Raw genomic sequence first — 15,944 nt, forward strand, 5'->3', positions numbered from 1 at the left:
TTTGTGTACAGCCTTTGGGAAGGATGTGCTGAAACTGGTAGAAGCCAGACCCATGATCTATGAACCTACTAACTGAAGGCAGAAGGTCAAAGATGAATAAAACCAAAACCCTTGCCACTTGGGTAACTAAAGAGCTGAGGAAACTGAAGAATCAGACTTGATCTTATTGAGATGATGCCTGAGGCCTCATTGGAAATCTCCAGACTTTTGAAAAGCCCGTGAGGAGTGTGCATGGATGCAGAGTATTTTGGAGTGAGTGAGGACAGAAATGCACTACACTGAAAATCCTGTTATAGCCTCCGTGACACTAATGGAGTGCAGCACTGAACTACTTAGAAGACCCATGATCTCCGGCTGGAATAAGAGACAAATGTTCAACTGATGGTGGAGAACTTTTTTTCTGCTGGGCAGTGAGAACTCATAACTGGTGACTGTGGTGCTGTTTGTTTTTGTCTGGCCATACTTGCTGGAGGGAAAATGGAGCCTTTGCCGGTCCCACCATCTTCCCACCAATCCTGCTGGTGCTGAGTGAGGAGGATTTGGTGGGTTTAGAGAGGGGCTGATCGAGTGTGTGAGTGAACAAGGCAGTGTCTGGATTCTTAACTTTGGCATTTCCCAAGAGAGAAAAAAGTTAGCAGTTGCATTTCATAAACCATCAAATTTGGGCTCCCGCTGCAGTACTAGAGATGGAAAGCAGTATTCGGTTTTAATTTAAAGGGAAATACTGACAGATGGTCAGAGCTCCTGTCGGTGATGCTTTGAAAGATGTTGGTACACAGCATCTTTTTTCCTATAAATATATTGGTCAACTGTGAATGATGTGAAAGAACATCATGCGTTAGAGGGAATTCTGAGCTTACAAAAGTGTCAAAAAGTGCAGAGTTTCAAACATGAAAGACATGACTGGAATTGGCAAGTAAATCTCCTGAGGTTACCTGTAGTGTCGCGTCCGCTGCTCCCTCCGCCGCGGGGGGCGGGAACCGGCGTCCACCACGGCGAGGGGCAGCGATTCGGGGGCCGTGGCGATGGCCGCTCTGCCCGGGGCCGAGGCCAGAGGCCAGCAATTGCGGCCGCCGGTCTCTCGATCGCCGGTTGTGGGGGCAGTGTTTGCGCTGGAGGAGGAGGCGGTGCCCGGGCGCATTGGCCGGCGTCCTCATCTCTCCCGGGCGTGGGGGTTTGGAGCTCCGCCTCTGAGGTGCTGGATTGGGCAGACAGAGCCAATCAGAAGGGCTCTGTCAATAGCCAGGCTCGGGTTGGTTGGCTATACCTGCGGGGGCGGGGCAGCTGATGCTGTGCAGTACTTAAAGGAAGAGACTGAGTTAGAACTTTGCTTCCGGTTCTGTTCTCGAGGCCTGTTTCCTGTGGTTCATGTGTTCCTCTGCGTTCCTTGTTCTTCTGGTTTTGACCTTTGGACTGTTCCTGGTTTTCCCTGCTCGCTGCCTGCCTCGACCTCTTGCCGGATCTTGACTTCGTTGTCTGCTGCCTGCACTGAACTTTGCCCGTTATTGGATGTTCTCTTTCTCCATCTGCCCTCTGCGCTCCTGGTCCCTGTCCGGGTCAGCTCGGCACCCCGCGGTTCCTGAAGTCCCGTTGACCGCCTGCAGCTGGGGGCTTAACCCTTGGTGAACGGCGGTCGCCGCGGGTGAAGACTTGGGGTTGTACGGCTGTTCCTTAAGGTCCCTCGGGGCCTTACGGGACCTAAGGGCTCACCGTCCTTGCACACAAGACAGGAACCGGAAGCCATGAGCTCTCCTACGCAACCCGATCTACGGGACCTGGCTAAAGTTCTCCAGCAGCAGCAGGAGCAGTTGAACGCCCTGTCGGGGGCCCTACAGAACGTATGCTCTCAGCTATCCTCGGTCCAGGTACAGAACCAGGCCACTGCGGTCCATCAGATCGCCGCAGCGGCTCCCCATCTGGGAGGGTCCTTCCCGGGACCTCGGTTCCCTGAGCCTGCACGGTTTGATGGTGTTCCCGGAAGCTGCCGGGGTTTCCTCAACCAGTGCAACTTATACTTCAAGATGCAACCAGAGGCTTTTGCATCAGACCAGATAAAAGTGGCCTATGTTATTTCCTTGCTTACGGGACGGGCCCTGGCCTGGGCGTCCCTGTTATGTGAACAGCAGGATCCGCTCTTGGACAACTATGCAGAGTTCCAACGCCGCTTCCGCATGGTGTTTGATCTTCCAGGAAGGCCGTCTTCCGCCGCGTCCGAGCTGCTGCGGATTCAACAGGGCGAAGGGACTGTGGCAGACTATGCTATTCGGTTTCGGACTTTGGCAACCGAGTTGCACTGGAATCAGGAGTCCCTATCTGCAATCTTCCTGGAGGGACTTCAGGATCGAATCAAGGATGAGCTGGCTGGCCGGGAGGTCCCGGGGCAATTGGATGCCTTGATCTCGCTCTGTGTCCGGGTAGATACCCGTTTCCAGGAAAGGGCTAGAGCCCGAGCGGACCGGCGGAAGGGATCCGGGGGTGTGTCTCGGTCTAGTCGGGGACCGTCTCCCCGCCGTGGCTCCAGAGAACCCAGGGAGACCTCTGAAGAACCTATGGTTATCGGCCACCAACGACTGACTCCGTCTGAAAGGACTCAACGTCTTCGGGGCGGTCTTTGCCTGTATTGCGGCGAGGCTGGTCATTTCATTCGCACTTGCCCCGCACGACCAGGAAATGCCACTCCCAAGGCGCCCTGAGGGGAGGGGTCTTGGGGCACTCTACTCCCCTACCCGACCATCTGTTAACTCTTCCGGTGACTCTGCGGTGGCAGGAGACAATGGTTCACACCCGTGCCCTCTTGGATTCCGGGGCCAGGGGAAATTTTATTTGCCAGGAACTCTTGCGGCAGATGGGATGGCCCACACTGCCCTACCGACCTGCTCTGCAAGTAACATCCATCCAGGGTACAGCGTTACCCCAGCCTATCACGGAGGTGACTCCGTTTTTGGGGCTTCAGGTGGGGGAGGATCATCGTGAGGAGGCTCAATTTCTGATCTTACCCCGCACCATTCATCCTGTGGTATTGGGCCTACCCTGGTTACGGCGCCACACTCCTGTAATAGACTGGACTGTAGGGAAGATACAGGCTTGGGGTAGCGCCTGCACTGAGGCCTGTTTGAAGGGCCGGGAATCCAGCTGTCCCGCGGTAGTAGCCACCCCTAGAGCTGTGTCAGCCTGTCAAGCGGCTCTGCCAGAGGAGTACCGAGAGTTCGCTGATGTGTTTAGTCCCGTGGAAGCGGATGTACTACCGCCTCATCAGTCTTTTGATTGTGCTATTAATTTAATGGCTGACAAAATGCCACCACAGGGCTGCCTCTATACATTGTCCCGGGAGGAATCGAAGGTCATGCAAGCTTATTAGGAAGGGTATGGAGTCCAGGTGTGCGGATGTTATAATGCCGTTGTATCGCTCCATGGTGCGACCGCACCTGGAGTATTGTGTTCAGTACTGGTCTCCGTATCTCAAAAAAGATATAGTAGAATTGGAAAAGGTACAGCGAAGGGCGACGAAAATGATAGTGGGGATGGGACGACTTTCCTATGAAGAGAGGCTGAGAAGGCTAGGGCTTTTCAGCTTGGAGAAGAGACGGCTGAGGGGAGATATGATAGAAGTGTATAAAATAATGAGTGGAATGGATCGGGTGGATGTGAAGCGACTGTTCACGCTATCCAAAAATACTAGGACTAGAGGGCATGAGTTGAAGCTACAGTGTGGTAAATTTAAAACGAATCGGAGAAAATTTTTCTTCACCCAACGTGTAATTAGACTCTGGAATTCGTTGCCGGAGAACGTGGTACGGGCGGTTAGCTTGACGGAGTTTAAAAAGGGGTTAGATAGATTCCTAAAGGACAAGTCCATAGACCGCTATTAAATGGACTTGGAAAAATTCCGCATTTTTAGGTATAACTTGTCTGGAATGTTTTTACGTTTGGGGAGCGTGCCAGGTGCCCTTGACCTGGATTGGCCACTGTCGGTGACAGGATGCTGGGCTAGATGGACCTTTGGTCTTTCCCAGTATGGCACTACTTATGTACTTATGTAATCTCCAGAAAGGGTTCATCCGTCCCTTCACGTCCCCTGCCGGGGCGGGATTTTTTTTCGTGACCAAGAAAGATGGCTCCTTGAGGTCCTGTATTGACTACCGGGGCCTAAATGCCATCACCGTGAAAGACCAATACCCTCTGCCCCTGATTCCCGAGTTATTTGATCAGCTGCAGGGGGCCCAGATCTTCACCAAGTTGGATCTCCGTGGGGCCTACAACTTGGTCCGTATCCGGCAGGGGGACAAATGGAAGACTGCATTTAATACGCATGAAGGACACTTCGAGTACCGGGTGATGCCCTTCGGCCTGTGCAATGCTCCCGCGGTGCTCCAGAGGTTCATAAACTTCGCTCTAGAGGACTTGCTTTACGCTACGGTAATTGTTTACCTGGATGACATCCTGATCTTTTCCAAAAAACCCCTGGAGCACGTGACCCACGTTCGTACTGTGCTTCAGCGCCTCCGACAATTTCGTCTGTTTGCTAAGCTCAGCAAATGCTCCTTTCATCAGCAGTCTCTGCCTTTTCTGGGACATATTCTGTTACCGGGAGGTCTGCAAATGAATCCAGATAAGCTCTGCGCTATCCGGGAGTGGCCTCAACCCCAGGGCCTGAAGGCGCTGCAACGGTTCCTGGGGTTTGCGAATTACTATCGTCAATTTATTCCTCACTATTCGCAATTGACAGCTCCACTGACAGCGCTCACGAAGAAGCATGCGGATGTCCGGAACTGGCCAGCCGAGGCGCAAGCAGCATTTGACCTATTGAAGAAAGCCTTTGAATCTGCTCCCATCCTTCAGGCCCCGGATCTTGACAAGCCCTTTGTGGTAGAGGTGGACGCTTCCGCTCTGGGTGCCGGGGCAGTCCTCTCTCAAGTTAATGCCAAGGGCCGACGTCAACCCTGCTTCTTCTTCTCCCGAAAGTTCTCCCCAGCGGAACGCAATTACACTGTGGGAGACAGAGAGCTGCTAGCCTTGAAGTTAGCGCTGCAAGAGTGGAGACATTTACTGGAGGGGGCGGAGCACCGGTTTACAGTAATTACTGACCTTAAGAATCTTTTGTATCTGCAGGAGGCCCAAAGACTGAATCTGCGGCAAGCCCGCTGGTCGCTGTTCTTCGCCAGGTTCCGGTTTCAACTTGTATTCCGGTCAGCTGCTCAGAATACCCCTGCGGACTCCCTCTCTCGAGCTTTTGAAGCTTCTGAGGACATTGAAGAGCCTCATCCTATGTTGGACCCAGTCTGTCTCAGTGCGGCCCGGGGGGGGGGGGGGGGGTCACCCCGTTGCGGAAGCTTGTGCCTCCACAGGACCGAGGAAAAGTAATGCGTTGGGGACATTCTTCTGTATGGGCCGGACACTTTGGGTTCCAAAAGACCCTCCGTCTGATTTCTTGACAGTACCAGTGGCCTCATATGAGGCAAGATATCCTTCAGTTTGTCACGACCTGCCCTACCTGTGCCCGGACCAAGTCTGTGGTGGGGCGCCCGTGGGGAGAGCTGCAGCCTTTGCCCATCCCTGCAGCCCCCTGGGAGGAATTGTCTATGGATTTCATAACGGACCTTCCTCGCTCTCAGGGGCACACCGTGATCTGGGTGGTGGTAGACCGGTTCTCCCGTATGGCACATTTCGTTCCCCTGCCAGGGCTTCCGTCGGCAGCACTGTTAGCCCAACAGTTCATCCAACATATTTTCCGGCTCCATGGGCTACCAGCCAGGATCATCAGTGACCGTGGAGCCCAGTTCACTTCACGATTCTGGAGAGCCCTGTGTGCTGCTCTGGGGATTGCTACTCATTTCTCCTCTGCCTACCATCCACAGACCAACGGAATGGTTGAACGGATTAACCAAACGTTGAAGGGGTTCTTGCGGGCCTTTGTCAACAAGCGGCAAGACAACTGGGCATCCCTTCTTCCGTGGGCCGAGTTCGCCTATAACCACAGTGAACATTCGGCCTCTGGGCAATCTCCGTTCTTCATGGTATATGGGCAACACCCGCGGCTTCCATCACCCATTCCCTCTGACTCCGCAATGCCCATGGTTACTCGAACCCTGGCGGACCTGCAGGAAGTCTGGAATATGGCCCGAGAGCAACTACAGAGAGTGGCCGCCAAGTACAAGTCTTTGCTGACCAACACCCGCATCCCGCCCCGGTATTGCAACCGGGGCAAAAGGTATGGTTAAGCACGAAATACCTAAGGCTCCGGGTACCCTCTCGGAGGTTGGGGCCACAGTACATCGGGCCATTTGCTATCCAGTCTCGGATTGGGGCCGTGACATACCGCCTGCGGCTACCTAGTACTCTACGGATCCATGCCTTCCATATTTCTCTGCTGAAGAGTTTCTGGGGGTCCAAATGGCATCCACAGAATAAAGAGTCTGTTGTTCCGGAGGCGGACCCTGATCCCGAATACGAGGTGGAGGAAATCATGGATTCCAAGAGGCGTCGGAGAAAGCTGCTCTACCTGCTATCATGGAAGCATTTCGGTCCCGAAGACAATTCCTGGGAACCGGCTACCAATGTACATGCCCCGGAGTTCGTAAGGACCTTCCATGAGCGATATCCTCATAAACCTGGCCCCAGGAGGAGGGGGGCATCCGGGGGGGATACTGTCGCGTCTGCTGCTCCCTCCAGTGCTTCCGCCACAGGGTGCGGGAACCGGCGTCCACCGCGGCGAGGGGCGGCGATTCGGGGGCCGCGGCGGGGAGCCGAGGCCCGCCGCGGTGATGGCCGCTCGGCCCGGGGCCGAGGCCAGCGATTGCGGCCGCTCTCTCGGTCGCCGGTTGTGGGGGCAGTGTTTGCGCTGGAGGAGGAGGCGGTGCCCAGGCGCATTGGCCGGCGTCCTCGTCTCTCCCGGGCGCGGGGGTTTGGAGCTCCGCCTCTGAGGTGCTGGATTGGGCAGACAGAGCCAATCAGAAGGGCTCTGTCAATAGCCAGGCTCGGGTTGGTTGGCTATACCTGCGGGGGCGGGGCGGCTGATGCTGTGCAGTACTTAAAGGAAGAGACTGAGTTAGAACTTTGCTTCCGGTTCTGTTCCTGAGGCCTGTTTCCTGTGGTTCCTGTGTTCCTCTGCGTTCCTTGTTCTTCTGGTTTTGACCTTTGGACTGTTCCTGGTTTTCCCTGCTCGCTGCCTGCCTCGACCTCTTGCCGGATCTTGACTTCGTTGTCTGCTGCCTGCACTGAACTTTGCCCGTTATTGGATGTTCTCTTTCTCCATCTGCCCTCTGCGCTCCTGGTCCCTGTCCGGGTCAGCTCGGCACCCCGCGGTTCCTGAAGTCCCGTTGACCGTCTGCAGCTGGGGGCTCAACCCTTGGTGAACGGCGGTCACTGCGGGTGAAGACTTGGGGTTGCACGGCTGTTCCTTAAGGTCCCTCGGGGCCTTACGGGACCTAAGGGCTCACCGTCCTTGCACACAAAACATGTAGCAGCTGTTACACCCACAAAACTGTGCCAAAGAGTTTAAAGAAACTTCTTGTAAAATTTCAGATTGTGATAAGAAGAGAAATTAGATAAAATTTCATTTGGAAACTATATTGGCCTTCTGTGCTTTTTATTTGGTTAAATTAAGGTGCGGGTGGGAAGCTATCTACTGCATTAAAAATTAGTCAACTTGAACTTCAAAGTACTGGCACTTGTAAAAGGTTCTATTTTTTTCACTGCAATTAAAGTAATAAAATGCCATTCCCCAGGGGAAAAAAAGGGTTTAACTGAACAGGAGAGGCTCCTACCCAGTTAAACCCCACTGAACGACCCAGTACCTAATATTCAGCAGCAATAAACTGGTTATCACTGCTATCCAGCCACCTCCTAACCTCTTAGATTAAGGGCGGGCTGGTGGTGGAGCATGGGTGGATCACCTGCTTAGGTTAGTGGCAGTTTTCAGTGTGCTAACCGGCTAAGTAACCACATAAAGTTAAGATAGCAAAAAGGTTGTCCTAACTTTGTGGGCTAAAGTTAAACAGGCACTGATCTGAATACCAGCCGGTGCCCAGTTAACTTCCAGGTGACTGCTGATACCTGAATATTCAATGCCGGGAGCTGTGCATGTCCTGGCATTGAATATCCAGGGTCAGGTCAGTCTATGGCTGTAAGCGGCTCGGACGCTGCATACCGCTGAGGGCTGAATATCAGGCGATTTGTTTCTGAAGTTCTACCTTAATCTTTCTCCTTGCTAGGCTTTAGCAAAATCAACTGTTTACCTGGGAAAAACCTGTTGGACTGCAGTGCCATGTTTAGGACAGTGGGGTGGAATATAGCAGATGAAGTACTTCTGTGCACAGAATAGTATGACCTGGGGATGATCAAATTTGATCTTAAGATGGCTGAACAGATTGGAAAGATGATGACAAGAACCAGAAGGTTGCTTGGGCGCATAGGGAGAGGAACATTCATCAGAAAAAAGGAGGCAATAATGGATCAGGCGATCCTCAGGGGGAGGAATGTTGGCTTCGCCCTAACCCCTGGTAAGCCTTTCCTCAGCTGAGAGGTGCCCAGCTCTACCACCGGCTGCCTTTCAGGTGCTGTGGAGGACTTGCAGCTCATCTGCATATCCTTACAGCCTTCTCCGGGGTGACACCCAGGTCCACTCCGATCCATTCAGGGCCTCTACTCTAGGTGTCGCGCGCCGCATTTTTCTCTTTACATCTAATCTTCTTCCCAGTTGCTAAAGTGCCTCAGTCGTTTATGGCCCCTATTCACATTCTCTTCCTTGCCCTGTCCCTTCCTAATCTTTTCTCTCACCCCCTACTTCTCTCCGCTACAGGAACTCACTGCCCATCCATTGACTTCATCACCTCACCTTCTCTCCTACCCTCTTCCTCCCTCTTGGCTTTTAATCTCCGTCTCTTTCTTCCCTCCATTTTGAATTCCCCATTCCACCTAAATACTTCTCGCCTTCGACGCCTTCGTGGCCACACCTCTCCTACTCTCCTCCGCTCTCTTTTACTCCTTCTCTTACTCTCAGCCGGTGACATCAATCCCAATCCTGGCCCTCCTCACCAACTATTATCCCAACTCTACAGATCTCACCGCGACCTCTCTAACCTCATCTCTATTCCTCTACTCCCCTCCTCTACTCTGCCCTTCTCTTGCGCCCTATGGAATGCCCGCTCTATCTGTAACAAACTTCCCTATATCCAGGACCTCTTTATCTCACGTCACCTCCATCTGCTCGCCATAACAGAAACCTGGCTCTGCCCTGATGACTCTGTTTCAGTCGCAGCCCTCTGCCATGGCGGTTATCTTTTTTCACATACTCCTCGCCCTGCTGGTCGCGGGGGCGGTGTTGGACTATTTCTCTCTCCCTCTTCCAGATTTCAACCCCTTCTTCCACCTCAATCTCACTGTTTTTCCTCCTTTGAAGTCCACGCTATCCGCCTTTTCTCTCCTCTGCCTCTTCGAATAGCAGTCATTTATCATCCCCCTGATAAGTCCCTTTCATCCTTTCTCAGTGACTTTGATGCCTGGCTTGCCTTCTTCCATGATCCTTCCTCCCCCTCTCTCATCCTTGGTGAATTTAATATTCCTGCTAATGATCCTTCCAACTCTTATATTTCCAAGTTACTTGCTTTAACATCCTCCTTTAATCTCCAACTATGCTCCACCTCCCCCACTCATCAAAATGGTCACAGTCTTGATCTCATCTTCTCCTCCAACTGTTCACCCTCTAGTTTCCTTGCCTCTGATCTTCCCCTCTCTGATCACCATCTTAAATCTCCTCCCTCCCAGTCCCGTCCTATCTTATCTAATTTATCTAGGAATCTTCACGATATTGACCCTTCATCTCTATCCTCCCATGTTTCAAACCTCCTCTCTACTGTGGAACCATCCACGTCTGTCAACGAGCCTGTTTCTTCTTACAACAATACTCTATCCTCTGCCTTAGACACTCTTGCACCTCTGATGACCCGCCCTATAAGGCGTACAAAACCCTAACCTTGGATGACTTCTAATATCCGCTACCTACGTTCCTGTACCCACTCCGCCGAACGCCTCTGGCGAAAAATCTCGGGCCCTTGCTGATTTCTTACACTTTAAGTTCATGCTGACCTCCTTCCAATCTGCTCTTTTACACGCCAAACAGGATTATTATATCCAACTGATCAACTCTCTTGGCTCTAACCCTCGACTTCTCTTCATCACATTGAACTCTCTCCTCAAGGTGCCCCCTCCCCCAACTCCCCCTTCATTATCTCCTCAGACCCTTGCTGAATTCTTTCAAGACAAGGTTCAAAAGATAAACCTTGAATTCTCTACCTCGCCACCTCTCCCTCCACTAGTTTGTTCCCCTCTCTCTCCTTCCCTTCATTCATTTTCTCCTTTCCTGAAGTTACTATAGAGGAAACTACACTTCTCCTTTCTTCCTCAAAATGTACCACCTGTTCCTCTGATCCCATTCCCACCCACCTTCTTAATGCCATCTCACCTGCTCTTATTCCTTTTATCTGTCACATTCTCAACCTCTCACTTTCCACTGCAACTGTCCCTACTGCCTTTAAACATGCTGTGGCCACACCTCTCCTTAAGAAGCCTTCACTCGACCCTACTTGTCCCTCTAATTACCGACCCATCTCCCTCCTCCCTTTTCTCTCCAAATTACTTGAGCGTGCTGTTCACCACCGCTGCCTTGATTTTCTCTCTTCACATGCTATTCTTGACCCAGTACAATCTGGTTTTCGCCCTCTCCACTCAACCGAAACTGCGCTTACTAAAGTCTCCAATGACTTATTACTGGCTAAATCCAGAGGTCAATGTTCCATCCTCATTCTTCTTGATCTTTCCGCTGCTTTTGACACTGTCGATCACAGCATACTTCTCGATACCCTGTCCTCACTTGGATTCCAGGGCTCTGTCCTTTCCTGGTTCTCTTCCTATCTCTCCCTCCGCACCTTTAGTGTTCACTCTGGTGGATCCTCTTCTACTTCTATCCCTCTGCCTGTCGGCGTACCTCAGGGTTCTGTTCTTGGTCCCCTCCTCTTTGCTATTTACACTTCTTCCCTTGGTTCATTAATCTCATCCCATGGCTTTTCCTACCATCTCTATGCTGATGACTCCCAAATCTACCTTTCTACCCCTGATATCTCACCTTGCATCCAAACCAAAGTTTCAGCGTGCTTGTCTGACATTGCTGTCTGGATGTCTCAATGCCACCTGAAATTAAACATGACCAAAACCGAGCTTCTCATTTTTCCCCCCAAACCCACCTCCCCACTCCCCCCATTTTCTATTTCTGTTGATGGCTCTCTCATTCTCCCTGTCTCCTCAGCTCAAAACCTTGGGGTCATCTTTGGCTCTTCTCTCTCCTTCTCTGCTCATATCCAGCAGATCGCCAAGACCCTGTCGTTTCTTTCTTTACAACATCCGTAAAATCTACCCCTTTCTTTCCGAGCACTCTACCAAAACCCTCATCCATACCCTTGTCACCTCTCGTTTAGACTACTGCAATCTGCTTCTTGCTGGCCTCCCACTTAGTCACCTCTCCCCTCTCCAATCGGTTCAAAACTCTGCTGCCCGTCTCGTCTTCCGCCAGGGTCGCTTTATTCATACTACCCCTCTCCTCAAGTCGCTTCACTGGCTCCCTATCCGTTTTCACATCCTGTTCAAACTTCTTCTACTAACCTATAAATGTACTCACTCTGCTGCTCCCCAGTATCTCTCCACACTCGTCCTTCCCTACACCCCTTCCCGTGAACTCCGCTCCATGGATAAATCCTTCTTATCTGTTCCCTTCTCCACTACTGCCAACTCCAGACTTCGCGCCTTCTGTCTCGCTGCACCCTACGCCTGGAATAAACTTCCTGAGCCCCTACGTCTTGCCCCATCCTTGGCCAGCTTTAAATCTAGACTGAAAGCCCACCTCTTTAACATTGCTTTTGACTCGTAACCACTTGTAACCACTGGCCTCCACCTACCCTCTTCTCCTCCTTCCTGTACACATTAATTGATTTGATTTGCTTACTTTATTTTTTGTCTATTAGATTGTAAGCTCTTTGAGCAGGGACTGTCTTTCTTCTATGTTTGTGCAGCGCTGCGTATGCCTTGTAGCGCTATAGAAATGCTAAATAGTAGTAGTAGTAAAAGTTCCTGATGAGATCTCATTTGGAATGCTATGTAAAATTCGGGAGAACACACCTTCAAAAGAATATAAACTGGAAGGAACCATTCTAGAGGGAGACTACTAAAATGTTCTATAGTCTTTCTCATGAAGAGCATGAGGACAAACTTAATTCCAAGATTTACATTCCACTTTTTCAATCAATATGTATACTTTGGAAGAAGGTGGAAGAGGAGAGATATGATAAAGACATTTAAATACCTCTGTAGTATAAATGCAGAGTAGGCAGGCCTCCTTTAAGTGGAAGATGATCCTGATAGTTTGAAAGGTGGGCTAAGAACCAAGAAACTGTTTCAAATCCAACTGTGGCTTCTTGTGATCTAAGGCAGTGCAAAAAGCTTGTACAAAATCACTTTCTTCAGTTTCAGCTGAATCAAATTTGTGGTCAAAATTTGCCCTTAAGCCTATTTTCCATGTCTGGTAGTCTAGTAGGTAGTCAGGACAATAGCAATTCCCAGTCACTCCTCTCTGCACCAAAATGACTGCCACAATCTCTGCTGTTAGAGTTTGTTACAGCCATTTTGAGTTTGGAGCCAACATGGGAAAGTGTGACTGGGGATTACTTCTGCTTGTGCCAGCCCCAATCTCAAAATGGCTGCCACAATCTCCAGTGGAAATTTCATGAGATTGCTGCAGGCATTGGCAGAGAAGACATGGGCATGAGCAACTTAATCGCTCCTGCCCCAAATACCCTCTAGACATGGACGGTAGGCCAGGAGGGTGGCTCATTCTGTGCAGGGGGCTCATTCTGTGCAGGGGGGGGGGGGGAGATCTATGGGAGCCTTCATAATGTTTTGGTTCCAGACAAAAATGCACTTGCATATTCACTGAAACCAAAACAAGGCTGAACATGAATTTTGTGCTAGTTTCAAAGCCAAAAAAGAAATTGAAACCGACATTTGGTGTAAGCCAAATCTAAATAACTTGAAAGGAAGCTCTGGAATGAAGGGCTATAGGGAAATGGAAAGGGGACTTGATATACCACCTTTCTGTGGTATTTTGCAACTACATGCAAAGTGGTTTACATATATACAGGTACTTATTTTGTACCTGGGGCAATGGAGGGTTAAGTGACTTGCCCACAGTTACAAGGAGCTGCAGTGGGAATCAAACTCAGTTCTCCAGGATCAAAGTCTGCTGCACTGATCACTAGGCTACTCCTCCACTCCACTATAGGGGAATAATATAGATTCTGAGTAATTGAAAGAAATATTTCTTTATGGATAGGGTGGCAGATGTTTGGAACAGCTTCCCAACTCCCAACTGAAGTGGTAAAGATGAGGACATTATATGAATTTAGGGGGGGGGGGGAATCACAGGACAAGAACAGAGGATCACTGGGGGAAAGGATTTTAGAGCTGGCATACATGAGCAGACTGGAGAGGTCATATGGGCTTTCCTGTTGTTTTCTATGAAAGATGCCTTACTCTGTCCACTGTTTCCATAGAGTTCTCTTTTTGGTGTCAGCCCTTCCTGACTTTTCCCTTTCCCTTTTGTGTAAAGAATTTTCTGTCTTTAGGTAGTCGACAGGCTTAATGGGTCTGTATGTGAAAAGCCAGATGCTTAATGAGTCTTAGAAAGGGGGAGCACACCTTCGATAAAGGGAGAAATCCAAAATTCCTCTCACCAGGGACACAGTGTCTTTGCTTTCCCTCAACAGAATTCCTGCCTCTTTTTTTTTTTTTTTTTTTTAATGTTTTTATGGATTAGAGTAACAGACATCCATCATACAACCACTTTTCTGCTCATTGACACACTACCAATGTGGAGCATACATCATCTTAAGTTCCTATTACATTACCATAGCAATACATAACATATTTAGCACAGAATATTAAACATTTAACATGACCTCTTAAGCTCCTACTATTCATTGAACAATCGTTAGTACCCCAGACCTGTATCCACACTACTAGTGCAATAATTCACCCTCTCCATATGCTTCTTTCCATGCATATCCGTTCATGTCTGCTCTCTTAATTTTCTTTTTATCCCCCCTTCCTTCCCCTCTAGCCCCCCCTACCCCCTCCCCTCTCCCCTTCCCACGACTGCAACTGCTTTATGGTGCCCCCCCTAGCGCCCCCTTCACAACTTATATCTCCCTGTTGGGAAGCTGTGTTAAACACTGATAACTCCTTTGCCATACGTGTCGGCTTGGTGGCGGTCTACTCCACTCATATTCAAACTGACCTCCCCCCATCTCAGCCCACCATTTGTTTCATATTCGTATACCACTTGGTGAGAGGGGGATGGTTCTTGTCCCTCCAGTGTTGTAAGATAACTTTTTTTTACCAGCACTAATGCCAATAGAACAAACCTACAATGGTACAAATTTAGCCCCTGTGTGCTCAAGTCAGACTCTAATCCCATTAGTAAAATCTTATAGTTCCATTCTATGGGTTGCTCTATCACCTCTTCTAAATGCTTCAGCACTCCATCCCGAAAACCCTTTAGGTGCCCGCATTCCACAAAGTGATGTTCTAAGGTGCTCTTTTGGTTCACACACTATTCACAATCCTCAGAATTCCATAGCCCTGCTTTACCCCTGCTCCTCGTAATATATGCCTGATGTAATATCTTAAATTGAGTTTCATGACAGCTCACATTGGGCGTTATTTTGTAGGCTAATTCAAAACATGCCTGTAACTCTTTGTTCGAGACTTCCGCGTCTACCGTTTTACTCCACTGCCCCACCAGTACATCGACCATAGTTGCTGGCCTCCAAGTTTTCCCTAAGTGATACCATTACGAAAGCTTATTACTCCCCTTCGGTACCTGTTTGAACACCACATCTAGTGCAGTAAATGTTGGGAGCTTGGCCGCTGTGCTTTGCAGCGAAGATACATAATGTATAAGTTGTAGGTATGAAAAAAATAACTTCTGTGGGATATGCCAACGTTCCTGGCAATCTGCAAAGGGGAGAACCTGAGCTCCCCCTCCCCCACTACCTGCCCTACATACCTGCATCCTCTTTTTGCCCACTCCTTAATATGTGTGGTCCCCATTCCTGCTGGGAATCCTGAATTATCCTGCAATTCTATGAATGGTAACGGGCCCTCTGTACCTCCTATCCTACGGCGCCACCACTCCCATGCCAACTTTAACGGTCTCGTGAGAGGGGTAAGCCTTATCTGAGAATTCCTAACCTGCAAGATGTTGAACACTGAGCAAGGCTGGGTGGCACTCTTCCACACTTCCGGCGGCGCAAAAATAAAATGTCCCGAGTGCAGCTCGTGTATTCACCTTAGGAGCGCCGCTACGTTATAAAGCCTGAGATCCGGTAAATTGACTCCCCCTTCGTGGCGTGCCCTCATTAATTTATTATACCTTATCCTGGCTCTCTTACCTCCCCAAATAAAGGATATTATTGCCCCCCTTTATACCCCCCCATCCTTACTATGTACCCACAAGGGCATCATTTGCAGGGCATACAGAATTTGGGGGAATATCACCATTTTAACAAGTGTGATCCTGCCCATAAATGATACTGGTAAATCTTTCCACTGCCCACATAAGCGTTTAATTGCTTCCAGCTTGTCTTTAACATTTTTCTGGTATATAGTCTTGAAATCTAAATGCAGGTACACTCCCGGGTATTTCATAGGACCCCGCGTCCAGACCAGAGGGAAATCTGGACATTTCTTACTTGCACAATTGCTGGACAGTGCCATAGCCTCTGATTTGTCAAAATTAATTCTTAATCCTGAAAAAGTGCTGAATTGTTGGATAAGATTAATTAGTATAGGGATCCCCTTATTGGCCTCCCCCCCAAAATATCAGCATGTCATCTGCGAAG

The sequence above is a fragment of the Microcaecilia unicolor genome, chromosome 1 (genome assembly GCF_901765095.1).
Source record: "Microcaecilia unicolor chromosome 1, aMicUni1.1, whole genome shotgun sequence".
NCBI classification, from domain to species: Eukaryota; Metazoa; Chordata; class Amphibia; order Gymnophiona; family Siphonopidae; genus Microcaecilia; species Microcaecilia unicolor.